Below are 1,295 nucleotides of genomic sequence, written 5' to 3' on the forward strand. Positions count from 1 at the left end.
AAAAGCATGATTTTCTCTTGCATGATTCATTTGTTTTTAAAACCACTTTATTGAGGTATGATTGACACACAAAAAGTGTTCCTTCTTGTAGAAATAAGCAAAAAAAAATAAAGCTGCATATATTTAATGTAAAAAAGAGAAAAAGAGAAAAACGTACAATAAGGCACAGAAATTGTAGATTGTATCCTCCTAGCCATGGGCATGTAATCTGCACAGTCGCACAGGATCCAGCACAGGAAGGGCCCCACGCGTGATTTAATGCTCTGCAGTTGCCATCTTGGTTTTCTTAATAATTTTTTAACAAGAGTTCCCCGATTTTTGTTTTTCACTGGGCCATGCAAATTATGTAGCCTTTCCTGCCCCTGCTTCTCTTAGCAAGATCTGTTCTGTCTCCCTCCCACAACTCTGACTTTCCTCACCGTCTCCTGCCCTCTTTCCTCCTGGGCCCCACTACCAGGACCTGTTTCTTGTATCTGAACACATCCTTAATATAGATCTGGTTTGTATAATAAATTCTCTCCCTGGAATTCAACTTCCAGTGGGCTCATTTGGAAAAATTGGATACTGTTATAAAACTTGCTTTTTCTATTTAATAGTGTTTTGAGAACATGTTTTTATATCAGTAAAAATAAATCTGCCCTGTTCTTTTATATGGCAGTAAAATCTATATGTAGCCTAGACATCTCCATTGGCAGTCCGCTGACCCCTAGAGATCTGATTAAACTTGGTCCAAACCCCACTTCCACAGTCCTGTGAGAGAAATTCCATGGTTTCTGCTGGTTCCTGTCCTGATTTCTTCAGGCTCCTCCACTGCCATGCAAATGCCATTACATGGGACAACTCTGTACATATTAGTCCAAAATGAAGGTGGTCTCAGCTCCTTCCTCAGTTCTAGAAGATAAAGAGTAATACACATTTTATGTCTTTTGTGTGCATTTTAGTAAACATGCGAGGATACCCAGCCTGAGAGAAGTTCATGTCAGGGGATGGAGGTTTGCCTGCAACCTAGCTGATCTCTGTTCTCTTTCTCCCTCATCCTCCTTCTTTCTCTAAAAACAAGTAAATTCTTGCTCTTGTTTTGCATAAAAGTTTTCACTCTTATCAAGATCCTGCAGGGTCTGACATTCTACCTGAAGCACTTTCCCAGTCAAACATAGTTTGATTAAAATGTTGATTAAAACCATCTTTTAACACTAGTTTAAATTGTTAGCAGTGGTTTTCCAAAAATGGTGATGATGCTGAGACTTTTTCCTTGTGATATACATTTCATGATTTTAGAATTTTTATATAAAAGA

Source organism: Propithecus coquereli, unplaced genomic scaffold (assembly GCF_000956105.1).
Source record: "Propithecus coquereli isolate 6110/MARCELLA unplaced genomic scaffold, Pcoq_1.0 Scaffold4, whole genome shotgun sequence".
NCBI lineage: Eukaryota > Metazoa > Chordata > Mammalia > Primates > Indriidae > Propithecus > Propithecus coquereli.